This window comes from Phyllobates terribilis, unplaced genomic scaffold (assembly GCF_046119375.1).
Source record: "Phyllobates terribilis strain yellow unplaced genomic scaffold, ASM4611937v1 Scaffold_3__8_contigs__length_932513732, whole genome shotgun sequence".
Taxonomy (NCBI): domain Eukaryota; kingdom Metazoa; phylum Chordata; class Amphibia; order Anura; family Dendrobatidae; genus Phyllobates; species Phyllobates terribilis.
In genome coordinates this window covers 433,855,614-433,882,763 of record NW_027362763.1, presented here as the reverse complement: position 1 = coordinate 433,882,763, position 27,150 = coordinate 433,855,614, and the positions used below count along the sequence as shown (strand labels likewise).

General features: G+C 45.1%; 1 protein-coding gene and 1 long non-coding RNA gene across 3 annotated transcripts in view; one reads left to right on the top strand and one right to left on the bottom strand.

The window, feature by feature from the left end:
* Nucleotides 1–27,150, top strand: part of BACH2 (BTB domain and CNC homolog 2) — a 302,749-nt gene that overhangs the window by 113,770 nt on the left and 161,829 nt on the right. The window lies entirely within an intron of this gene.
* LOC141259546 (uncharacterized) overlaps nt 26,079–27,150 on the bottom strand; it is a 7,097-nt gene continuing 6,025 nt past the window's right edge. Inside the window, exon 4 of the long non-coding RNA XR_012318433.1 lies at nt 26,079–26,297. This is a non-coding gene — a long non-coding RNA (uncharacterized lncRNA). The remainder of the gene's footprint in view (nt 26,298–27,150) is intronic.

The window sequence follows — 27,150 nt, the reverse complement described above, 5'->3', positions numbered from 1 at the left end:
AACAACCCAGCAGCAGGATCGCTACCTCTGCCTTTGTGCAAGGAGGAACAGGAGGAGCACTGCCAGAGCTCTGCAAAATGACCTCCAGCAGGCCACAAATGTGCATGTGTCTGCAAAAACGGTTAGAAACCGACTCCATGAGGGTGGTATGAGGGCCTGACATCCACAGATGGGGGTTGTGCTCACAGCCCAACACCGTGCAGGACGCTCGGCATTTGCCACAGAACACCAGGATTGGCAAAGTCGCCACTGGCGCCCTGTGCTCTTCACAGATGAAAGCAGGTTCACACTGAGCACATGTGACAGACGTGACAGAGTCTGGAGACGCCGTGGAGAGGGATCTGCTGCCTGCAACATCCTTCAGCATGACTGGTTTGGCACTGGGTCAGTAATAGTGTGGGGTGACATTTCTTTGGAGTGCCGCACAGCCTTCCATGTGCTCGCCAGAAGTAGCCTGACTGCCATTAGGTACCGAGATGAGATCCTCAGACCCCTTGTGAGACCATATGCTGGTGCGGTTGACCCTGGGTTCCTCCTAATGCAGGACAATGCCAGACCTCATGTGGCTGGAGTGTGTCAGTAGTTCCTGCAAGATGAAGGCATTGAAGCTATGGACTGGCCCGCCCGTTCCCCAGATCTGAATCCGATTGAACACATCTGGGACATCATGTCTCGCTCCATCCACCAACGTCATGTTGCACCACAGACTGTCCAGGAGTTGGCGGATGCTTTAGTCCAGCTCTGGTAGGAGATTCCACAGGAGACCATCCGCAACCTCATCAGGAGCATGCCCAGGCGTTGTAGGGAGGTCATGCAGGCACGTGGAGGCCACACACAATACTGAGCCTCATTTTGACTTGTTTTAAGGACATTACATCAAAGTTGGATCAGCCTGTAGTGTGTTTTTCCACTTTAATTTTGGGGTGACTCCAAATCCAGACCTCCATTGGTTAATAAATTTGATTTCCATTGATGATTTTTGTGTGATTTTGTTGTCAGCACATTCAACTTTGTACAGAACAAAGTATTCAATGAGAATATTTCATTCATTCAGATCTAGGATGTGTTATTGGAGTGTTCCCTTTATTTTTTTGGGCAGTGTATATTCCAGAGCGGGGCTTGTTGCTTGCTTGGTGTGGCAGTGGAGTGCTGATGAATGTTTCTTCAGCAGTTACTGCTCCGGAGATGGTGATACATGTTCTTTAGGGTTTTTTGTTTTGATTCAGCAGATGAAAGTAGGACAGGCAGTGACCTTGGAGTAGTATGAGGCAGCAGTTTACAGGGTTACTCTGTAAGCGGATGGTATTCAGGAAGTATGTACATCCTGCTGTTGTGGGGAGTATTTTCTATTTTCTTCGTGTTTTTCAGTGTAGCTTTAGAGACGTAGATTGTTGCTAGGTTACCACCAATGCTGAGAACAGAGGTTTTGCTGGTCATACACAATTCAAGCTGTAATAACTGTACATGCTGACTTAAAACTGCTGAATATTACCCCAGATCAAACAAAAGATGATACTGGATAGTGATTGCTTCCTTAGTGCATTGCATCTTTTATTTATGTGCAGTACCGTATGCTAGAATTGTATATATCAGATTTAGGGGGGCTCTGTTATGGATGCATAGATGCACGACACCCCGCTTTTTGCTAACAGCTGACTGTCATTACACCGTGGTAATGTTATGCTCCGTTTAGCTTTTCACCACAATCCTCCTGAAGAGTTGTAGGCCAGATCAGAACCATATCAATCTCCATAACAAAGGTTCAGTAGCACAATCCTTCCCACAGTTACTGTAAGGCTAGGCTCACACCAGCATATTTTGGTGTTCTCCACGGAGTCATTGACTTGCGTGGCCAAGTGAGATCCAATAATAGGATCCAACTTGTGCATGCTGCAATTTTTTTTTGGACCGGCTCAGTCCGAGGAAAAAATCGGACATGTGCATGGCCCCATAGAATACGTTTGGTCCAAGTGCGATGCGATGTTTTGTCGGATCACACTGGGACCGAAAATACAGTCAAGTGCACAAGCCCTTAATGTGATAATTAAACATTTTTTTAATGAGTTTTTATTACTGTATACTTTCCCCATGCTTAGCTGTAGTAAATGGCAACATGGTGGCTCAGTGGTTAGCACTGTTGCTTTGCAGCGCTGGGGTCCTGGATTCAAATTACATCATGGACAACATCTGCAAGGAGTTTGTATGTTCTCCCCATGTTTGCTTGGGTTTCCTCCGGGTTCTCCGATTTCCTCCCACACTCCAAAAGCATACTGATAGGGAATTGATTGTGAGCCCCAACGGGAACAGTGATGATAATGTCTGTAAAGCGCTGTGGAATTAATAAACCAGTGAGTGAATGAAAGTAAATTCACCATTGCTGTGCTTGTCGATATAGCATGGCAACGCTGGATGTATATAGCTCAAATGTATAATACTTCTCACTGCAACTTGTCATTCCCATATCCAAAGGATATTTGTGTATATTATTCTGCCTTTCCTCTGAAGTCTGTTACATGGCATGTTTCACCAGTAATCTTCTCTTATGTGCCACAGGCAGTTATACTAATTGAAGGAATAGTTTTACCATTTGCAGTTTGCAAAAAGAATAACACGCAAGAAAAATGCATTCGTCATTTGCAGCGACAAACAAACACCACAACGGAGTGTTGTTCACCTTTATACAACACACACAGTAAAATAAATGTTTTCTCACTATAACTTATTTATCCGTGCATTGTTCTTGGCTTATATCTAGCAATGTTGTGGCAATGAAGCACCTGCAATGTATTTTAACACAACACTCCATATGATCAGCAAATACTGCTAATGCTTCGGATCCTATATCCAGTATGATACCACATCACAGCTCTGAATTCCTACTGTACTATGTCTAGGCAGTGCTCTTTGTAAATGTGATAGAGCTTTTCTTTTCTTTTTTTTTTTTAAAGCGCACTCATGTGGTTGAGGGTTTCCGGATTGGGAAAGGGAGTGGTGCAAAGAACGCTATATGTTTTTATTCACTTATGCTTCGCTTGTTTCTTTGAAGAAGATCAGAAGTTGGCGTAATGCATACTATCTGTATGACCCCAACGCTTCCTGTGCTAGTGGGGGCGGCATAATCTTACCTTCTGCCTCCTGCATATATTTGCTTTCAGCATTATCTTAACTGATTTCTAAAATGATATTACCTTGTCAATGTAGAAAGAATAGAATGATGCCTTTCTTTTCTCACTCCCTCTATTCCTTAATTATGTGCACGTTCCTTCTGCATATTTTGTACCTGCAAAAATAAAGCACTTCGGGTATGTGCCATGCGTATTGTGTGAGGACACACTTTCTTGAGACAAGATCAAGCAAAGCACCTTCACTGACAATTACTCATAGCAATAACAAAAGATTCATAGGTGAAGTGACAAAACCACAGGAACTCAGAAATACGCAGGTATTCATTGCTGTTTATCTCATTTCTTAGAAAAAGTGAAACTTGAGCTTGGTTCTAGGATGTCTAAGCCACTTTAGAAGAATGCTGCTATTATATGTGTACACAGTAGACATTTAGGACTTGTTAGCTTTCATAGAATGGTCTGATATTGCCGTCAATACACTGTTTTTATATTAGTAAGAAATGATACTAAACATGATTGCTTAGCCTTAATGTAGAAAAACACAATCATATTCAAAGTTAGCCATCATTCCTTAAAAATTAATTTACTTTCTCCTTCTACAGGAAAAATGGCCAAAAATTCTGTATGGATTAAGATCACAGTTTTTCGACTTTGAAGCACAGTATCCTATATTAGAGTTCCTATTCTTCTTCATAGGCATTTGAATTTAGAGGGGTAAATTAATTAAATGAAAGCAATTAATTTGGAAAAGAATTTATATTTTATTTAAGAATCTCATAATTTCCTTACTGATCCCCCACTACTCTACTTCATGATAATTATCAGGTCCCGTGTCAGTCTCCACTTCCTGCTCCAGCCATGGCGTTCTAGTCATTGTCTGCAGCAGGTCGCCTTTGAGACCATTGAGGGGCTGCAGCTGTTATATGACTTCTTTGGGACATCAGTGCTGGAGTAGGAAGTAGAGACGAGTGGGGTATCCATCAAGCATCTGAGCCACTGTTGCTTATTTTGTTATATGTCGAGCAATCTAAGCTGCTTTCAGAATAATTTGTGAGCTGTAAGCTCCAAACCTTTTGATGGAGTTAGTTGAAAGTAGGTTGAAATGTATAATTTACCGCTGTGTCTCCATAGAGAGCAACAGAGCATGTATGACCATCATTCCAGTGAAAGCTGGGAATAATACTGGCTCCTCCTCCAAATCAATGGAGACTCTAGGCTTTGGAGCCTTACTGCTAAGAGCTTTATGACATGTCCTATTGGGAAAAGCAGATGAATAGCTAACAAATTGCATATACTGTATGATTGTGATAAGGACAGAAATGGCTGATGGTCCAATCTATTGTATTATACTTTGCTTATATATCACTCGCTTTACATATATCATCATCACTGTCCCCATTGGGGCTCACAATCTTAATTCCCTATCAGTATGTATTTGGAGTGTGGGAGGAAACCGGAGAACCCGGAGGAAACCCACGCAAACACAGGGAGAACATACTAACTCCTTGCAGATGTTGTCCTTGGTGGGATTTGTAACCAGGACCCCAGTGCTGCAAAGCAACAGCGCTAACTACTGATCCATCATGTTGCTGCTATCTAAGAAACACTCAATCTTAAGGTGCATTTAGATGGGCTGATGATCGCCGAATGAACGTTGATAAGCCTTTTGGCTCATGTAAACATGATGACACAATGATCTTTTTAAGGATCATCCTGTTCCCATCAGTTTTCATTGAGGTAGGTAAACTGTCCATTAAATAAGCAACGATCGACTTGTATTAGTTGATTTTCGCTCAGTAATTGGCCTTGATCGTCCTAAATGCATGATTACATACCTAGCTCCATATTTCAGTAGAGATATAAATTTAAAAATAAAGCAACTTTGTAAAAGGTATTCATTGTAAATATCCTACTCTAGATCAGGGTTCCCCAACCCCAGTCGTCAAGACCCACCAACAGGCCATGTTTCAGGATTTCCTTAGTATTGCACAGGTGATGAAATTATTGTCTGTGCAGGTGATGCAATTAGCACCTACGCAATACTAAGGAAATCCTGAAACATGGCCTGTTGGTGGGCCTTGAGGACTGGGGTTGGGGAACCCTACCCTAGGTCATGTGTAAACTTATGCATCTCTACGTTAACAAGACATCTAACGCTGTGTAATTAGATCCGCGAGCGGTTCTACTCCTTTCCATCCTCAACTACTTTTTGATACATATATGTTAGCGTAGAGTTGTGGACAAATAGAAGAGAGCATGATCACAGGATCTGGCTACACAGCATTTGTAGTCATTTAATATGGAGATGCAGATATTTGCAAAGGATCTGTCAACATTTTAATACATCTTTATACAAGACCTATTGTAAAGCTGCTTTGTTTTACATTTTAGATAGATTTGTAAAATGAATAACTCAAATGGTTGCTAAACTGACGTATCCTTTAATAATGACAATTTTGACAAAAGGTTACTTTATCTCATATTGTCAGATAGTATGCTATTAAATTGGAGTTAGCTCCTGGTTTTAATTACAATGTTTCAATGCATTTTCAATACATACTTTTATATAGTTATATGTTTTCCTGCTCTGCTACCATTAAAACCATCATAATCTTAGTATTGATCAGGATTGTACTATAATTGGTTTAAGCAATAAAAAATGAACACAGAATAAATATTTTGGTGCAAGTTTATTATGTAAAGGTGGTGAGAAAGGCGCCACTTCAGATGAGACGCAGAATAGGCATAGTTTGACTGCATGTCTTTCGTCTGGAATTTTCATTAGAAGACAGCTAAATCAATAGTTATTTAAAGCCATGTAAAGCAAGGCTGGACTTACAAAGTAATTTGCAACCTGATAAAGTGGCTTGGGCCAGACTCGCAATGTCATCTTCAGTACAACTTCAGACTGTCTCCTGGACTTGGTCCAAGAGGAGAGTATCTGTGTAATGCCTTCCTCAATAATAAGAAGTGTTTGCTTTTTTCCTCTTTTGATGATTGTACACTAATTGAGTAGGGATGATCTCATTGCAGTCTGCAGTGCCAGTAATGTCCAGTTCCTCAGCTTGACGTAAGGGTATAACGATCGTTAAGAAGCAGTCTCAATGTCTTGGTCTTCATTTTCCATGTGATTTAGGAGACTAATCATTGGTATATCTGAGAAATATTGAGGGTCTCAAGTGAGGAGCAGATGAATTTTTCATGATGTATTGCGGTACTTAGAGCGCTAAACCCTTATGTATTTATTCAAAAGCATCTCTTGTCTTGCTATGCTGACCTCTCCTGAGCTTGTAGATATTGAACTGTTGGTTAGTGGAATGCCTGGAACTTACAAATATAATATTTCTATGACCAGATTACCATTCTGTTGAAGCTTTAGGTCATTTTATTATTCAGTAACCTCAATATAACAAAAATGTTTTAGTCTTTTCTTAACAGCCCACTACAAAAAAAGGGAAACCTTCTGTATTACATGCAACATTCCTGAAAATGATGTGGATTTTTAACACAATTTAGTACCTGCAGTCATGTCAGCTTGTTATGGTTTATAAATATGCTATTCATCTAGAATTAATTTCTTTAACACCCATGTCAATATCCAGCTGACAAAACACCATAAATTTGCTTACAGTCACAATTCTGTTTCATCAATGTAACAAGAACCTTACATCCTAAATATATGCTTATAATGATTCTAATAATCAAGTGACATTTCCATGGCAACAGTATCTATGCACATGTACAGAACATCACACCATACAAATTCAGTATTATGGGAATTTTCAGAGGAAATAACATATTTATGCAGTAGAGCACCAGTCTAGAAGCTTCCTTCTCTATTCACTCCAGTGAGAAGAAAGGGAGATGTCACCAAGAGAGCTTTATTCACCTCCTGTAGATCCAAAACCTTGTGAAAACTCTGATGGCATTGCATACGCAAGGATATATAGGCCTCACACCTCGTTATTTTCCATCAAAATGATCAGTCCATTGATCGTTGAGACCTTTGATTTAGACAATGCTTTTTCATATGTAGAAGTCTACTCCCAACTCTGTGCTCTTGAGAAGTGATCCATCCAGCGATTTATATGAGCACTGTAAAATACTTAAACCTGTCGGCACGATTTTGTAATGACAATAAAGACATGTCAGTAATGGTGCTATAACACAGATTAAATTGATATCTTTGGTGAAGAAATCAACTTTGTGGTCTTTCTTTAATCACCATTAAAGTTTTCTGCTAATTAGATTTCGGTGCACTGAGGCTGGACTGCACATGGGGTCTTCTCCTCCCTGTCTGTGATTCCCCGGCCCCTCCGCCTGATTCCGGTCTGTGAATGAATAACCTGCCTCCTGTGTTTGAAATTTCAGCAGTGACATGTCATTCACAGATCGGAGGCAGGCGGAGGGGCCGGGGAATCACACACAGGGAGGAGAAGACCTAGTTAGTAGAAAACTTCAAATGCTTATTACAGAAGGACAACAAAGTTGAGTTCTTCACCAAAGGTATCAATGTAATCAGTATCACAGCAACATAACAGCCATGTCTTTACTTTACGTTACAAAATTGTGCTGACAGGTTCTCTTTAAAAGTTTTGTAGCAAGTATTTAAAGTTATCACCTAACCATGAGTTTGGTGAAAATCTACTCCTAATCAGAGGTCTGACATCTGGAAACCCCATCAACAGATTCACTGTAATTTCTGACACAGGCAGCCCAAAAAATGTGCCAAATTTATTAAAGGGAATCTGTCAACAAGTTTTTGCTACCTCATCTGAGAGCAGCCTGGTGTAGGCAAGGAGAAGCTGAATCCAACAATGTATCACTTAGATTACTGGGTGCAGTCGTTCTCACACAATGAGAGCTTTTAGATTTAGTAATGAAGCAGAGCTGAGAAAGCTAACCCCGCCCAGGCTCTCTATATGCAATGTCCATAGACAGTGAGCTGCTTATTATAGGATGGGAGCATGTGGGACCAGGGCTCAGGTGACCAGCTAGTCACAGCAGTGATAAGCTCCTGGTGCTAAAGCAATCATTTTAACAAAAAACAAACCACAGAGCTTGATAAGAGAGGCATTGCTGAAATCTGTTTTTTAACCCCTACCTCATGCTGTCTTCAGATTACATAGAAAAAAACCTGCCGACAGGTTCCCTTTAAGAAGTGCCCACCTCTTCCTGAATTTGGTACATCTTACTCCAGCAGACTCTTAATCAAGACTGGACTGGAAAATGACATTCTTTATTAATTCCCAGACCCTCATACATGTCAGATATTTCTGTCATCATGCACATACCTTCTGGGGCAGTGATTCTCAACTACAGCTGGAAAGACCCTCTAACAGGCCATGTTTTCAGGATTTAATTTGTTTCCTTAAAAGTGTTGTCCCCTACTTTGACATTGATGCCCTACCCCTGGGATAGGGCATCAATGTATGATCAGCCTGGGTCCCACATGCACCCCCGCCGATCAGCTGTTATCGGTGCCGGTGGTGGCCACCGGCCAGAAGTCCTTACCTGCGGTGCCTGGTCGTCAAGTTGTAGTGGCCGGCGCTTGTTACTGCACATCCACCTCCCATTGAATTGAATAGGAGGCGGATGTGCAGTACCCTGCGGCGGCCACTACAAACTGACGGCCAGGCACTGCAGGTAAGGACTTCCAGACGGCGGTCGCCGCCGGCACCGATAACAGCTGATCAGCGGCCGATCATACATTGATGCACTATCCTATAGATAGGGCATCAATGTCAAAGTAGTGGACAACTTCTTTAAGTGCCTGTTGGGTGGGCTTAAGGCCTGGAGTCGAAAAACACTGTTCTAGGGGATGAATGTACGGAGGTTTGACTGAAGGAACGAACTACTCTAGGTGTTTGTTTATCACTATGGAGACACAAGTCTATATAGAAACGGTAGATGCAAGCCAATATCTACATTTTTTTTTTTTAATGGAGACAGGTTGCGAAGTTGTTTGTCATTTTAGAGACATTAGCGCACATTAAAAAAGGTGGCCATAGTCTATGTTTCACACTATGCAGCGCAATCTGATGAGACGGTAAAGGAATGCTTAATAATGAAGCCTGCGGAGTAGTGGGGAAAGGTTTCTCTGTGCAGCACAGTATTGCTGTGTCAGGAGGTGAGCGGCGAGCCAGCGCTGAGGGCTGGAATTAGTGCTGTGAATTCCATCTGAAGCCTTGCTAGCAGTGTGTGAGCGTAATCTCTGTCAGCAGGGGAAGCGAGTCTTTGTGCTGTGGGTGTTAACTGCTGTCTCTCATAACAAAGAATGAGTCACTCCAGCCTCTAATCTGATAGTGAGACTGTTTGTGTGAAGTCATTCTTTCCAATGAGCACTTGCATTTTTCGCCCCCACAGCTCTGCTTTCACCTGCTATGCAGTTAAATATTGATGTCATTTACTGTTGTCTGATGAGACACTTAACAGTTTTCCCCATGCAGTGGATGGACATGATGGAGATATTATTCTCTTTATCAGTGAAGTGAAAGTCAATATTGTATCCCTTCAATCCATGAAACGTCCGAGGTAGACAACACTGAGGTTTGTGATGAGAGCTTCTTAGTGAAGTACGTTTCATCCCCTGAAAAGATGTCTACCAGCACACGGAGCAGATTCATTCTCCGCATGTTTTACTGTGCAGATCAGTTCAAACATCCACATGTATTTATTATTTCATTTGACTCACTTTTACGCTTTACAGACATTATCGGGCCTCGGCACTGTCCCCATTGGGGCTCACACTATATATTCCCTATCAGTATGTCTTTGGAGTGTGGGAGTTAAACCGGAGAACCCGGAGGAAACCCACACAAACACGGGAGAACATACTAACTCCTTGGAGATGTTGTCCTTGGTGGGAGTTGAATCCAGGACCCCAGCGCTGCAAAGAAAAAGTGGTAACCACTGAGCCACCGTGCTGGCCACATGTATAACGTGTATTTTGCTGTGGAACTGCCTCTGATTAGACCATTCTGCTTCAGGCGGGAGAAATTCACAGAAAGCATTGCATATTGCAGATTTGAAAATCCATGATCCATAGCCGATTCATGGTTTAATAGGCATTATATTACAAAGCTTCTCTTAGGATTGTCATTAGCCATATAGTCTGTAAATGTTAGCTCTGGTGTCTTTATAATTTATCCCTTTACCTACTTTGATGTTTCCAGTCCATCTAATGTTACCTAGCTGCAGTAGACCCTACTATGGGTTTAGATTTATTTTACTGATGGTCTGCTACCTTGACAATATTTAGTAGTTTTCCTTATTAATACTTGAACATCCAAATAGTCCGATTAATGTATGAATACTTATTACTTGCATTGGATGTCCACGTGTCAATGACCAGTTCTGCAAACAAGGGCATATAAACCATAAAGGTAGCCCAGGCAGCATCACGAAGGGCACGGTTTTCAGACAAGTGTGGGAGAAACAGTCGGAGATTTATGCCACCCTACTCTCTTGCAATGGATGAGAAGGCGGTGGGAGCCGCAAGCTGTTTGCCCTTCTGTCCTGAAATGATTAAGTGTGATGGTATGACACATAACTAGCATGGGGTACATTTTCTGTGTTTGCTGTGACACCCCTGGGCCCTGTATGTCACAGGACTATTAGGGTATTCATGTACCCATCAGGACCGTGACCTAATCACAGACGTATATTACTATGAAATAATAGTATCAGATAGAGATCCATCAACAGCAACTTATCAATGAGTTTTAGATGGCAAACAGGATTTATTTTTGGCTACTCTTCTTGGTGAACAGACAACCATAAGCAAAGATGTATTTCATTTATGATAGATTTTACATTAACTGTCTATGCAGCCAATGTTATTCAGAGCTGATTTATTTTAAAGGTTTTATGAAGCTTAGGAATGTTTCCTAATTTCAAGAAGAAAATACAGTTGGCCGCACTATTTGTCAGGCAGCATCATTTTTGCCTATTTCTGAAATAAGATCTTAACAAGAACATCGGTTAATTTGTTGCTCATCTTTCCTTTGTGAGTAGTGAATGGCTGATAGAGTGACTATGTCAGATGAGCGGGACGAAAATTCTTCACCCATCATTCTTACAGCAGTGCGTAAAAGGTTTGTGAAAAGAAGGACGGCAGAAAAGACTGATCACTTTGGATACACATTAGATTTCTATATAGCTTTCTCTTTTTTGTTGCAATGAGATAGACTAAGGAGGCTAAAAATATTAAGTAGATAAAAGGATTAAGGGAGGTGTTGCTGGTATTATTTAGTTTTTTGTATTTCCTATATTTTGTGTTGTTATAATAGCAGTAAAACACTTTGGTATGACCGTTTGAATGAGCGCTGTGTATTACTACTAGGCTACTCTTTAGGGAAAATATGTGCCGCCTGCAGCTTTCCTCTAGTTAGTATATCAGGCAAGGGATTCATAATCTAGACCCATGGAAATTAAGGGCTTCAGGGTTTTTTTTTAAAGAGGTTGTCCAGATGGTTATTTCATTTTGTTTGATTGATTTACATTGATAAATTAATTTCACCAAATATGTTAACATTAACAGAGAAAAACTTAAAATTAGTATACAGCCGTAAGGCCTCCCTCCACATGTTGCAGTTCTGTACTGCACTTGATTTCTTATGTTACAGTTGTTTTCTCCTAGAATTTAAGAGGTTGTCCACTACTTTATCACTGAAGACCTATGCTTGGGAGAGGTCATTAATGTCTGATCGGTAGGGGTCCGACACCAAGCACCCCCGCTGATCTGCTGTCAGAGGCGGCCAGCTGGAATTGCTCAATTGCAGAGCTGCTCCATCTTCTGATAGTGGTCGTGGCTGGGTACTACACATTCGCCTCCTATTCATATCATCAATTATAAAGGAGTGGACATCCTTTTTAAGGGCCTGTATGGTAATAAGATCTGTCCATACAGCTTGTGATGGAACTTGCCACAAATTATTTTCTTTTTATTGGTATTGGACCTGTCCACTTCATCTGACCACTGATCTGTCCATTTCATCTGCCATGTTCGCATGCTTTTTTGTCTGTGTAGCGCTGGCGTCCCTGCCCTCTGCTAGGCAGGGACGCTGCTCCCCTCACCGCTCTGCTCCGTGCCCGGCGTCCTCCTCCCGCTCTGCTCTCAGCGCGCGCTCCTTCCCGGCCCCTGTGCTTAGGGCGCGCGCGCGCGCGCTCCCCTCCTCTTAAAGGGGCCGCGCGCGCCGTCCTAAGGAGTCCCCGGCCAATGGCCGGAGGACTTCATCATATATAAGGCACCTCCTCCAAAATGGAGGTGCCCGAGCAATGTTGTTTGCACCTGTGTCTCACCTGTGCTTCAGCCATCAGGTCCCGCTGCCAGTTACCTGCCAGTTTCCTGCCAGTTACCTGCCTGATTCCTGCCTGAATACTTGTTACCTGTCTGCCAGTCTGAGGTCCGACGGTCTGCCTTACTACTCCTGTCAGTCTGTCTAAAGGACCAGCCTGCCCGCTCACCTGGGAGCGCACATCAGCTACCTGCCTGCTTTCCTGAGGTCCGACGGTCTGCCTTACAACTCCGGTCAGTCTGTCTATGGACCAGCTTGCCCGCTCACCTGGGAGCGCTTCTCCGTTACCTGCCTGCTTGCCAGCCCGGAGGCTCCGCCGTCACGTGCTGTGACCACCAGCTATTCCAGACTCTTGCCCGCTCACCTGGGAGCGCTTCTCCGTTACCTGCCTGCTTGCCTACCTGGAGGCTCCGCCGTCACGTGCTGTGACCACCAGCTATTCCAGACTCTTGCCCGCTCACCTGGGAGCGCTTCTCCGTTACCTGCCTGCCTGCCCGGAGGCTCCGTTGTCACGTGCTGTGACCATCAGCTACTTCAGACTCTTGTCCGCTCACCTGGGAGCGCTTCTCCGTTACCTGCCTGCTTGCCAACCCGGAGGTTCCGCCGTCACGTGCCGTGACCACCAGCTATTCCAGAGACTCTCGCTTGCTCACCTGGGAGCACACATCTACCATCTGCCTGCTAGCCTACCCGGAGGCTCTGCCATCACAGGTCGTACCTACCCTTTACCCAGAGACTGCCCTGATCACTTGCCGTATCTCCCTGTCCGTTCATCCAGAGACTGCCACCCGCTCCCTTACAAGGGCCGCCCCCTTGTATAGTAGCTCAGAGGTTCCGCCTCCCAGACCCGTTACAGTTTGCTCGGGCCATGGAACCCGGTGGCACCCAAGCTCCCTCGCTCTCGGACCTCTGTCTTGAACTGTCCCGTCAGAGGTCCCAACAGGAGTCCATCCTGGGTCACCTGCGGAATGTTAATACTCGCCTGAACACTCTGTCTGATCCACCAACAACCTCCGCCAGTGCCATATCTTGCAATCCGGCAGCTCCGCTGCCCACCAATACCATGGTATCCTACCCCGGACCCCGGCTTTCTGCACCTCCTCGCTTCGGAGGCGACTCCGTCCAGGCTCGGGGCTTCTTAAATCAGTGCACCCTGCATTTCGAACTTTTGTCCTACCAGTTTAACTCCGACCGGGCCAAAATTGCCTTCATCATGTCCCATCTCACCGGGGAGGCCCTGGCCTGGCTAAATCCTCTATGGGAGAGAGGAGACCCCCTGGTGTCCAACTTGCCTGCTTTTCTCACGGCTTTCCGGAAAGTCTTCGACGAACCCGGACGGAAGACCTCATCTGCATCATCGTTGCTACGCCTCCGTCAGGGGAGTCTCACCGTGGGCCAATATGCCATACGGTTCCGTACCCTTGCCTCGGAGCTGGCCTGGGATAACGACGCTCTGGTTTCCGTCTTCTGGGAGGGTCTGTCCGGCCGTATTAAAGATGAACTTGCCGGTCGGGACATTCCTACCACTCTCGATGACTTAATAACTCTTGCCACCCGGATTGACCTACGGTTCCAGGAGCGTGCCAGAGAGGTCACCCGTGAGAGGAGGTTACCACGTCTAGCTCCTACTTTTCAGAAACCCGTCACTCCTTCTGTCTCTAACCAGGTACACCCTCCTGAGCCTATGCAGGTCGACCAGACCAAGATGGTCAAGACCCATCAGGACTTACGCCGTGCCGAGGGGACCTGCTTCTACTGTGGCAGTAAGGAGCACCGGATCCGTGCCTGCCCGGAGAGGTCGGGAAACGCCTGTGTCTAGGTTCGCTCAGAGAGGTCCACCTAGACAAGAATAAATCCTCTCCATCCCTGCTGTTGTCAGTTTCAATCGTCTACGGGGAGAACCGTTATTTCGAACTAGCCCAACTGGACTCTGGAGCAGCCGGGAATCTTATTTCACAGTCCCTGGTAGAGAAATACCGCATCCCCACCAAACCTCTGGCTGTACCCTTGTCTGTGGCTGCCGTGGATGGGGGTCTCTTACCACGCCCCATCCAACTCATCACCGAATCCATTACTCTGCAGGTGGGAATGCTGCATTCTGAGAGTATCTCCTTTCATGTTCTGCCTGGACTCTCTCACGCCCTCTTGCTAGGTCTGCCTTGGCTCCAGAAACATGCACCCGTGCTTGACTGGCAAACCGGAGAAGTCCTTCGCTGGGGACAAGACTGTCATAAGACCTGCCTGGTTCCCGTCCATCCCGTCCGTCCCTCTCCTACCCCAGCTAATCTACCTGGACTTCCAATTCCTTATTGGTCTTATGCTGATGTCTTTAATAAAAAGGAGGCAGAGACATTACCCCCTCATAGACCATACGACTGTCCCATCGACCTGTTACCCGGTACTACTCCTCCCCGTGGGCGTATTTATCCTTTATCCGCTGCTGAGACCCGGTCGATGTCCGAATATATTGAGGAGAATCTGGCCAGGGGATTCATCCGGAAATCTACCTCCCCGGTGGGAGCAGGCTTCTTTTTCGTCAAAAAGAAGGACGGCTCTCTCCGTCCCTGTATAGACTATAGAGGCCTAAACCAGATCACGGTGAAGAATAAGTATCCCCTTCCGCTCATTCCAGAATTATTTGATCGTCTGAGGGGGGCTAGAATCTTCACCAAACTAGACCTCCGTGGGGCGTACAACCTGGTTCGTATCCGTCAAGGGGATGAATGGAAGACGGCATTCAACACCCGGGACGGCCACTATGAATACCTGGTAATGCCCTTTGGTCTCTGTAATGCTCCTGCCGTCTTTCAAGAGTTGGTCAATGACATCTTCCGGGACCTTCTCTACTCCTGCGTAGTGGTGTACCTGGACGACATCTTGGTCTTCTCTCCGGATCTCCAGACTCACCGGAGGGACGTTCGTCAGGTCCTGCTCAGGCTCAGGCAGAATCACCTCTTCGCTAAATACGAGAAGTGCCTCTTTGAGCAGACCTCGCTTCCGTTTTTGGGCTACATTATTTCTCAGACCGGCCTACGAATGGATCCAGAGAAACTGTCTGCCATCGAGAAATGGCCTCGACCGGAGGGGCTGAAGGCCATTCAGCGGTTCCTGGGCTTCGCCAACTACTACCGCCTCTTCATACCACACTTCTCTTCCCGGACTGCCCCAATTTCCGCGCTCACCCGTAAGGGTACTAATCCCAAAGAGTGGCCGCCCGAAGCAGAAGAAGCCTTTCTTTCCTTAAAACAGGCCTTCTCTTCCGCCCCGGTGCTGCATCGCCCGGACGGCAACAAGCAGTTCTTCCTGGAAGTGGACGCCTCCTCCTCTGGAGCTGGAGCGGTACTTACTCAAAAATCTTCTTCCGGGAGGATGGTAACTTGCGGCTTCTTCTCTAAACTCTTCTCCTCCTCAGAGCGCAATTATTCCATAGGAGATCGAGAGTTATTGGCCATCAAACTGGCATTGGAGGAGTGGCGTTACCTGCTTGAGGGGGCTCTTCACCCGGTAATAATTTACACCGACCACAAGAACTTGGCTTACCTCCAGCATGCCCAGAGACTTAACCCGCGCCAAGCCCGGTGGTCCTTGTTTTTTGCTCGTTTTGATTTCGTCCTTCATTTTCGCCCGGCTGACAAAAACGTCAAGGCGGACGCCTTGTCTCGATCCTTTCTGGTATCTGATCTCGAGGAAGATCCGAAACACATCATCGATCCCGCCAGAGTAATGCAGGTGGCTCCCGTGAGTCTAAATCGTCTCCCTCCCGGAAAGACGTTCGTATCAGTACCTGATCGGGAGAAGATCCTTCACTGGGGTCACTCGTCTAAACTGGCTGGCCACGCTGGTCAGAAGAAGACCCTCCAGCTTATTTCCCGGCACTACTGGTGGCCTACCCTGCACAAGGATGTAATAGACTTTGTTTCTGCCTGTGTGTCCTGCGCCCGCAACAAGGTTCCGAGACATCTGCCAGCCGGTCGCCTCCTTCCGCTCCCAGTACCTGCTGCCCCCTGGCAGCATATTGCAATGGACTTCATAACTGACCTCCCACTCTCTGCCGGTTGTACGGTCATTTGGGTGGTCGCTGACCGCTTCTCCAAGATGGCTCATTTCGTTCCCCTGCCAGGCCTCCCGTCTGCACCCGAGCTAGCTAGAGACTTTATTCGTCACATCTTCCGTCTTCATGGCCTGCCCCTCCACATCGTGTCGGATCGTGGGGTACAGTTCACCTCACGCTTCTGGAGAGCCACTTGTAAACTACTAGACGTCACCCTGGACTTCTCTTCCGCTTACCACCCACAGTCCAATGGTCAAGTGGAGCGGATCAATCAGAACCTGACCAGTTACCTTCGGCACTTCGTTAATGCCCACCATTCTGACTGGGTGGATCTCCTACCATGGGCCGAGTTCTCTTACAATAATCACGAGAGCGAATCCTCCTCCAAATCCCCGTTTTTTGTAGTCTTTGGTCAGCATCCTCGGATTCCTTTTCCTGTCTCCACCTCGGTGGACAACCCGGCTGCGGAATCTCTCGTTAGCAAATTTTCCTCCATTTGGGAGAGTACCCGATCCGCACTCCTTCAGTCTTCCGAGCGTATGAAAAGACACGCTGACAAAAAACGTCTGGACCCTCCTCAATTCCGTCCTGGGGATAAAGTCTGGCTCTCGTCCAAATATGTCCGGCTCAAGATCCCTTCCTATAAGTTAGGGCCTCGGTTCATCGGCCCACTGGAGGTCATCAGTCAGATCAACCCGGTGGCCTATAAATTGAAACTCCCGGCCAACTTACGGATCCCTAACTCCTTCCATGTATCTCTCCTCAAACCTGTGGTACTTAACTCTTTTTCCAAGTCTGCAGGTACGCCTCCTGCTCCGGTTTCTGCTGAGGACGAGTTTGAGGTAGAGAACATTCTTGCCACCAAAAGGGTAAGAGGAAAGACCTTTTTTCTGGTAGATTGGAAGGGGTTTGGTCCTGAGGAGAGAACGTGGGAGCCCCGGGAGAACATCCATGCCCCTCTCATCCTAGCTAAATTTCTGTCTGGCCTAAAAAAGGGGGGGCCTAAAGGGGGGGGTACTGTAGCGCTGGCGTCCCTGCCCTCTGCTAGGCAGGGACGCTGCTCCCCTCACCGCTCTGCTCCGTGCCCGGCGTCCTCTCCCCGCTCTGCTGTCAGCGCGCGCTCCTTCCCGGCGTCCTCCTCCCGCTCTGCTCTCAGCGCGCGCTCCTTCCCGGCCCCTGTACTTAGGGCGCGCGCGCGCTCCCCTCCTCTTAAAGGGGCCGCGCGCGCCGTCCTAAGGAGTCCCCGGCCAATGGCCGGAGGACTTCATCATATATAAGGCACCTCCTCCAAAATGGAGGTGCCCGAGCAATGTTGTTTGCACCTGTGTCTCACCTGTGCTTCAGCCCTCAGGTCCCGCTGCCAGTTACCTGCCAGTCTCCTGCCAGTTACTTGCCTGATTCCTGCCTGAATACTTGTTACCTGTCTGCCAGTCTGAGGTCCGACAGTCTGCCTTACTACTCCTGTCAGTCTGTCTAAAGGACCAGCCTGCCCGCTCACCTGGGAGCGCACATCAGCTACCTGCCTGCTTTCCTGAGGTCCGACGGTCTGCCTTACAACTCCGGTCAGTCTGTCTATGGACCAGCTTGCCCGCTCACCTGGGAGTGCTTCTCCGTTACCTGCCTGCTTGCCAGCCCGGAGGCTCCGCCGTCACGTGCTGTGACCACCAGCTATTCCAGACTCTTGCCCGCTCACCTGGGAGCGCTTCTCCGTTACCTGCCTGCTTGCCTACCTGGAGGCTCCGCCGTCACGTGCTGTGACCACCAGCTATTCCAGACTCTTGCCCGCTCACCTGGGAGCGCTTCTCCGTTACCTGCCTGCCTGCCTGCCCGGAGGCTCCGTTGTCACGTGCTGTGACCATCAGCTACTTCAGACTCTTGTCCGCTCACCTGGGAGCGCTTCTCCGTTACCTACCTGCTTGCCAACCCGGAGGTTCCGCCGTCACGTGCCGTGACCACCAGCTATTCCAGAGACTCTCGCTTGCTCACCTGGGAGCACACATCTACCATCTGCCTGCTAGCCTACCCGGAGGCTCTGCCATCACAGGTCGTACCTACCCTTTACCCAGAGACTGCCCTGATCACTTGCCGTATCTCCCTGTCCGTTCATCCAGAGACTGCCACCCGCTCCCTTACAAGGGCCGCCCCCTTGTATAGTAGCTCAGAGGTTCCGCCTCCCAGACCCGTTACAGTCTGCTACTGAAATTTGACAGAATAATGTATCTGAGATGTAGAGGGCTTGTGCAGACTGCACAGTGCCTGGCAAATATAGCACACGTGACTTTGGTTGCCAACCTGCATTAAGGCCGCAATACACAATAGATTGACATCGGCCGAACGCACCAATATTGGCGGACTTGACTGAGTGTCCAATGTGTATGAGCCTACCGACTCTTCCTCAACAGATGATGTCAGGGGAGATAATGATCTGAAATGTTCAATTTGGTAATGACGATCCTTTTGTTCTTGCTGAGATAAGCCGCTGCCACAGGAATCTGGTAGTGGCGCTCTCATAGAGAGCCAGGACCACTCGACAGGGAGAGTGCTCCTGTGTACGGAAGAGCGAGTAGAGCGACCTGCTGGCCAGACAATCGACCAAACCATAATTTGGCCAACAGGTATCTATTATGTATGGAGCTCATTAGAGAAATGTAATATTGCTGTATCAGTGTATCATGTAACCCACTCCCCCATTGCTTTTCTTCTCTGTCCTGTTTATAAGGAGCCGATAACAGAGCCACATGGAGCACTTTCCAGTAAGGCAGACAACTTACTTTATCAACCAGGATTAGCACTATGTACTCTAGTCATTGGAAGATAATTGACTGCCGAGTTCATCTTTATTAGGGCATTTATGACTAGCATGATAACACAGGTGCTTTGAAGCTCGTGTCATACTACACTTCTTATCAGACCATTATCTAAAGGTATTTTATTTATTTTTTTATGTCCATGTTCAGGTCACAGTCCATATGAATAGAGCACCACATGCTAGATTAGTGATTATAGATTGGCAATGTAATTTGAGAAACATTTTGCTTTTTTCTTAAATTTCATTGCACTATATTTTATGTCCAGATCTATATATTTACCGTGTAAACGATAGTTACTTTTTTGCTGTACTAAATACAGTAAATGTATGGAAACAATACAATTTATCACATACTTGACCCAAATGAAGTTTGATAAAGCTTATCATTAACATAAAATTAAAACATTATCTAAAGTAATACTTTGAAACACAAACTATTTAAAGAGCATTTTAGGTGCTGATTACATTTCTTGATGGAACCTTAAAGGGAACCTGTCACCAGAAAAAACGCTATTAACTGACAGATATGGGGTTAATCTGCAGGTTAATAGTAACTAACCTGCCCGGCGCCTGCACTTAGCCGAATGGGGAGAAAATGAACTTTATTCCACCCAGCAGCGTTCCAGTTTGAGCCACGGGGGCGGCGCCAGCCCAGGTTCAGTCACCGCTCTGAGTATAGAGACCAGCAGTTGACCCTCCCTCTGCATTAGGGCTGGCTGTCAGTCAGGGCCGGGGGCACAGCTACAGCTGCCGCTCAGTATGCTCAGAGCAGTGATGAACCAACGCAGGCACCGCCTCTGACTGGAAGCCAAAATCTGCTGGAGAAATGAAGTTCATTTTCTCCCAACATCATTCGGCTTAAGGTACCGTCACACTTAGTGACGCTACAGCGATCTCAACAACGATACGACCTGGCAGGGATCGTTGCTGCGTCGCTGTGTGGTCGCTGGTGAGATGTTAAACAGTCAGATCTTCCCAACGACGCAGCAACGATACGGCGACCCGTAGCGACCTGTATAACGATGCAACGCAAATGCACGCCTATGTGTCTCAGTTCTGAGTCACCAACAAGGTCGTTGGTAAGGTGTCAAACACACCGATGCATGCTACCCAGCGGGACCTCAACGATCAAAAAATGGTCCAGGCCATTTAGACACGACCAGCGATCTCACAGCTGGGGCCTGGTCGCTGCTACGTGTCAAACATAGCGAGATCGCTGCTGAGGTCGCTGTTGCGTCACAAAACTAGTGACTCAGCAGCGATCTCGCTAGCGATCTCGCTTAGTGTGACGGGGGCTTAATTGCGGGCACCAGGCCGATTAGTAACGCTATTAACCTGCAGATTAATCCCATATTTGCAGGTTAATAGCATTTTTTTTGGTGACAGGTTCCCTTTAAATGCAGATTCTGTTGTTAATGACATGAAAATCAGAGCTGTTTTACATCTCAAAACAATAGACACTTCAGTGAAAACAGACTGACCCTATTATAAGTCAGTGGAGTGGTACTGGTGTCTGTCAGGTAACGGATCTGTCACAGCGCTGTGACTTCCACCAGAAACAGAAGCCGCACACACACGGCAGATGTGAACAGAGCCTACCGAGAGTGTTAAAATGTTGACAAGAAGTGACATTAATTACAGTGGCATGTAAAGGGCACCCCTGATCAAAATTACTGTTAGGCTGTGTGTCCACGATGCGTTTTTTAAGCGTTTCCGCAGTGGCAGAAATGCTTAAAAACGCTTGGTAGAAGGCCTGCCATGTTTCCCAATGATAATCCGCATGTGCTGTGCAAATGCTGCGTAAATTTCCACTGCAGATTATCATTACGAAAAAAACGCAGCACTACAAATTATTTTGCAGAAGCGCTGCGTTTTCGCCGCCATGGACTTGCATTGGAATGCATGGATTACGCATCACTGCATCTGCAGATGCGGAATACATGCTTTTCAATGTGCGGATGGTACCCGGGTTTGTAGAAGAGGAGACTCTCCTCTGGACCAGGGTACCATAGTACCTGTAAAAAAAAGAATAAAATAAAAAATAAATATTATACTTACCTTCTGATGGCCTCCGGTGTCTTTGTCTTGGCTTGCCGGCAGATCTTGGTGGACTCAAGGACATGCCATAACGTCATTTAGTCATGTGACGGGTCACGCGACCGCTGACGTCGGCAGGTTCTTTCAGTGTACTGTGAGCTGCCGGCAAGCAGACACAAGCACACCGCGGGCCATCAAAAGGTAAGTATAATACTTATTTTTTATTTTTTTTAATTCTTTACGGTCACACTATATAAATCCATGCCGGCTGCATGTATTTATATAGTGTGACCAAGTTGTCAAGCACTTTTCAAGTGATGCTAAAATCGTTTGGAAAGCGCTTGTCAACCCGCATGCGGAAATGCAAGTGAAGAACGCTTCACATCCGCATGTCCCTGACAGGAAAAATGCATGTACAATCCGCATGCGTTTTTTCTGCCAGGGAGATGCAGAAACGCTAGCCTTATTGTGAACAGTTAGGCAAGTTCTAGATGAAATGATCTTTAAAAGGCCTAAAATAAAAGATGACACATTTCCTTTGTATTTTAGGTAAAAAAAACAAGCATTTTTGGCCAATATTCATTAACTGCTTTTTTCTGCTGTGATTATTAAAGGAAACCTGTCACCTACAAAATTTCTATTTATCTGCAGATATAGTAGTAATTAGAAAGTAAATATTGTTTAAATCATGTATGGTAGGCTAACTGGAAAGTACAGCTCCTGGTAGAAAATCAAGTTGTTTTCTCCCTGCAGCCTCTCACTTTCAGTCATCGGGGCAGTGCAGGACCTGTAACAGTCACAGCTGACTAAAACAGTGAGCGTGCTGTGATCACTTCCCTTGCACCTTGAGTGATGGCCTGCTCTGAACACAGGTGCTGCATAGCAGGCTGTCACTCAAGTTGCATGGGGAGTGATTATAGTGTGCTCAGCTCACTCAGTAGTGATTGGTGATTGTCGCAGCCTGCTGCACCACTCCAATGACTGGAGACGAAAGGCTGCAGGGAGAATAAAACTTTTTTTTTTTCCTGTAGCCGCTCTTACAGTTACCACTAGAGATGTGATTTGTATATTTACCTGCAGATTACCTCTAGAAATAGCGTTTTTGAAGATTATAGGTTCCCTTTTAATTCCTACACAAATGAAGCATTATTGCAGGTTAGGCACACAAGGAGTCATTTTTTACAGGTTGCAGTTGGGAGGTACAGTTTAGGCATTGTTATTGGTGGGAGGCGCAGAAGAGATATGAAAGTTTGGGGCACAAAGGATGTACTAATATGGGTGGGAAACACAGGTGAGAACTTTTTTTTACAGGATGAAAGGTAGTCCTTCCGCTCGGAGGTATAACGGAAGAATTATTAAGGTTTTGGGGCACAGAGAAGACATTATTACTATTGAGATACACAATACTGACTAGAGTAATCACTACTGCTAGAAGATACAGATGAGGCATTGTTATTGGCGTGTGGCACAGAGTAAGCATTTTGTGGAGGTTGGAGGCATTACTAATGCTGGGAGGTATAAAAGCAGTATTGTTACTGGTGGAAGGCACAGAGGAGGCATTGATACTGATGTGAGTCAAAGAGAAGGCATTATTACTGGTTGGAGCCATAGAGGATACATTATTATTGTGGGAAGCACAAAGGAGGCATTTTTACTGGTGGGAGACACAAAAATTACTTTCCAAACATTTTATCACATTCCTGTGTTCTGTCTGTGGTGATCCACACTGCTTTTTTTCTCTTATTCTGCACTCTATCAAAATACCAAGAGTAATAATAGAGCAGTGGGGTTTCAGAACTGCAGGCTTCTCATTGGCCAGTAGTCGGGAAACGGAAAGGCCAGTATGCTGGCAGGCTCTTACACTAGAGACCCCCTTACTTCCAGAATAGAGTGAGGGGCATATGGGAGCACAGCGAAATTTTGCCACTGAGAGGAGGAACAGGCTAGGTAGGGGCAACAAAAACTTTAGAAATGGGATCAGTAATATGAAAGAAGCAACTGATGAACTTATTTCTTAATTGATCCGTATCATAGGTATACTTTAAAGGGGGCCTGGTTAGGTTGTTACTGGCAGATGTTACTGTTAAGCAACACAGTGAACTAAAATAGACAGTAGTTCCAGCCCATGATGGATCATACAGCTGTGCTCTGGGATTTGTCTAGGACTGAGTAATGGAGTGTCTACTGTGATGGATGATGTCATGGAAAGGGGCAGAGCCGCCTTCATTACTGTCCAGAGGTCATACCAGGAAGCAGTTGTACATGTATGCTGGTAACTAAGAGGAAAAATGTATTGTAGGATGGGCTGTGTATAGGAGGCTGAGAGAAGAGATATACTGCAGGACGTGGCTGTATCTAGGGGGCTGAGAGGAGAGATATACTGCAGGAAGAGGCTGAAAAGAGCGATTTACTGCAAAATGGGCTTCTGTATATAGGGGCTGAGAAAATGTTTTGCAGGAGGTGGTTGTATAGAGGGGCTAAGAGATGTTCTGCAGTAGGGGACCTTAGTAAAGCTTTACTAATGTAGATTACAGAAGATCATTAAGACTATTATACATTAGCATACAGTGTACAGAAGCATAAGGTGAATTCCACTTTCAGATTAGCTTAATGATCACGCAAAGAGGTGGGGCTAGTGAGCGCACACAGGAAAGGGAGGAGTCTGCAGCATGGAGGAGAAGCGCTGGAAAATGGCGTTTTAGCAGATCAGAATAGTCCAGCCCATTCTGGTATGTGAATCTGGATGCACCGAGGGCAGATAGAAGTGAATAAAGACGCAAAGTTATAAGAAAAAAAACTTTGTTGGGCTTAGTGTGTATAATCGTCATAGTACGCACTTACTGTGCTTTGTGAAAAATAATATGATTTTGGGAATAACCCTTTAATAGAGTGAACCTGTCCTATTAAACATGCAGTCCGATCTGTGGGCTGTATGTTATATAGCTGTATGTTGATTAAATCTACTATACTATACTTTTTTATAAAGCAAATGCTGAAGCTAAACAGTAGCATCAGTCATTACCCTTCGTTCTGAGTGTATCGCATCAGACACACTTACTCTAGTAGACTTGATGCATTAGCTACGCACAACAATGCTGAAATAGCCGCATTCTGTTGCGCCACTTGTCAGAGACTCCAAAATAGAATGCCGAGAACTTTTAAAATGTTATTCCATGTTTGTTTTTGTCTCTTCTACCTTCCAAATAAACTTGTTCTCTCCTAAAGTAACATGACTAGCCGCTATACAGGGATCAGAACATGTGACCGTGTTGATATTTTGCTACACATTTCGGAGTGTGAATGCTAAAGGAAAAAAGCTCCTTTGTTCTGCAGTGGTGTGCTCAGATTTCATAAGGATGTGGCTTGTTTGCTTTTTGGATTACTGTGTTGACTTTTTCTACTCCATGAAAAGAATGAATGTATAAATGTAAAATATTTTAGAGGTGATGAATGGAATATCCATGATCCCATCTAAGTTTAGTGACCTTGAGAGCAAAAGTGTCAAGTAATGCCAACTTCATATAAAAAAAAGTTTACTATGTACCATAACAGAATATAGTGGCGTTTTTCTCACTTTACAGCAATGTTCAAAAGTCTTATGAGTTGTTACAAAATCCATGTACAGTAATGGTATGGGTAGAAGACAAGGAAAAGGGAAACAATGGTTGGCTCAGAATTTTGTGCAAAGCACTATAGGATGCATAAAAATTAGGAAACATCACCAAGCTTAAAGGGGTGCCCCGAAGGCAAATTAAATTTCATTCTAAATCTCTATGCATTTGATGCCATAATCTATTTTCTAATATACTTGCTTTAAAAATTCCCTGCCATTCCCTAACTACACTGCAGGAGACCAGTGAGGTCACTTGCTGATCTCCGGCATGCTGGGTATTCTGACACCACTCTGTTGCCTGCTTATTACTGCAGATCTAAGCCGACAACTGGGCGCGCGCTGTGATTGTGCTCATCTCACAGTGCAATGGTGATGGTAAGAAGCATCAGGTCGACCGATTTATTTGCGCTACCGCTTGGGCAGTGGACTAGGGACTTTTTGTACTTGATGAACTATCGGTACATCCCAGCATTTAACTGCGAGAGCTGTAAATGATTCTGTGTAGTCAGTGATCGGGACTTTGACACACTTAGTAACTTTTCAGAGGAAATGTAGCCCAGCCCCTAAAACGAGAGTTACTGATGCCTTTTCGTTTCAGGGAGGGGGCGGAGGCTGCGACAGTGTCCGCAGCCTCTGCCCCCTGATGACGCTTCATTTGAGTATCCCAGCATGCACTAGGATTCTAAAATGAAGTGTCATCAAAAGAAGTGGCGAAAAAAATACAAAGCAGTTAGATGGTGTAGTTAGGGAACGGTAAGGAATTTTTAAAGCAAGACTATTGGAAAATAGCTCAGATTATGACATCAAATAGAAAGGGGTTTAGAATTAAATTTACTTTGCCTTCTGATCATCCCTTCAAACATCATGCAAGCAAAAATGTTGTAATACTTGTAACACACAAGCAGAAACCATGTAAAGGGGAAAAAGATAGTTGAGAGCAGATATGATGAGAAGTATCACCATCATCATTAGCAATATTATAGCTACATAAGGAATATTGTGTTCTTTGTTTGGAACGATAACTATTAGGAATGCAAAACTTAAACCAATGATTTGAATTTTTAGATTTTTATTGATAAAATTGAGATTTTAGCAAATGTAGATGAGCAGTAACATTTCCATTGCATGGTCTACTAATTGCCAGTATCATAGCTGGAGCACTAGGTTTGGATCACATGCTCATATATAATTTGTACTATTTTGCCTGTGATATTTTTATGTAGACATCATAGAAAAGCTCTTTAACTGTTCGTATTTCCCCCACCCTCAGTGACTTGTTTTCTGTAATAAATAGTTTGTGTCTCTTCTCTTTCTTTCTGCTTGAACACGTTTTCAGTAGTTTTTGCCATCATGATTCAGTCAACTGTATGATAAAATGAAATAAAATAAATGGAAAATATTAGGTTTATATATAAAAGAGGGTCCAAAATAGATTCATGTAAATTTTCTTGAGTTTCCATAAGAGAAGTCAATGATTTTATCATGCGTTGTAAACTTGAAACACAAGTTCTTTAGTTGCTGCTTGATATGACTTTCTGGGCATCTCAACACCTGTGATATTCACCCAGTGATTTTCCATCAAAGAAAACCTGTCAGCTGTCACTAGATTTTCCTAAACTAAATCAGTACAATAATATTATAGTGCCTTGCTATAGGTTCATCAGTGTGTCCCTATATATATGTATATGTTGTGTTGAAAATGGTTATAAAAGTACATTGGCTACATGACAATTAGCCCTCAATAGTCATATGGGTGGTGTTCTTCAGGTGAAGAGTCAAGCAGTCTTATACACCTACCGGTGTCCGTTGAATGTCCCACACAGTAAAGAAGGGTGTACTGGCTCTGTCTTCAAAGGCTCAACGAATACAAGTAATCATATCGTCTATTATTTTCCAAAAGGTCCAAAAAGAGACAACATGCTATCAATGAAGATCCCTTGAGGTGAGGTGTGTCAAAACACTTATCTTCCCCCACCCACAAGCCACTCCTTAATAGGTTTTTCTTCTTTCTCACTTTGTATACTATTGGAAAACCCCTTTTTCAATGTTCTTAAGGTGCCTATCAGCAGCATCTGTCAGCCTTCACAGTCCCATCAGACAAAACAGTTCTGTTTGATGTAATTGTGAAGGCTGCAGTCCATGAGTAGCCGCTGATGGGCTGAGGTGGGTGGTGGGGACACACAGCACGTGGAGCACAGGAGCAATGCCCGTCCATG